The following is a 253-nucleotide window of genomic DNA, read 5'->3' on the forward strand; positions in this document are numbered from 1 at the left end:
GTCTTTTCTCCCCTAATTAGAGTCAGCTTGTTTTGGTGGAATTGATGCTTGTGAGGCCTAAAAAGGCTTATTTGTGAGTCCAAACAAGAGGTTTGTGAGACTTTAAATAACTTGTTTGTGAGTCGTGAAAAAGGCTTGTTTGCGTGTCTAAAATGGCTTGTTTGTGAGTCCCAAAAACACTCTTTCGTGTTTCTGAAAAGTCTTGTCTGCGACTCTGAAACAAGATTGTTTGTAAGTTTTAAAAAGTCTTATT

Source organism: Penaeus monodon, chromosome 19, assembly GCF_015228065.2.
Source record: "Penaeus monodon isolate SGIC_2016 chromosome 19, NSTDA_Pmon_1, whole genome shotgun sequence".
Taxonomy (NCBI): domain Eukaryota; kingdom Metazoa; phylum Arthropoda; class Malacostraca; order Decapoda; family Penaeidae; genus Penaeus; species Penaeus monodon.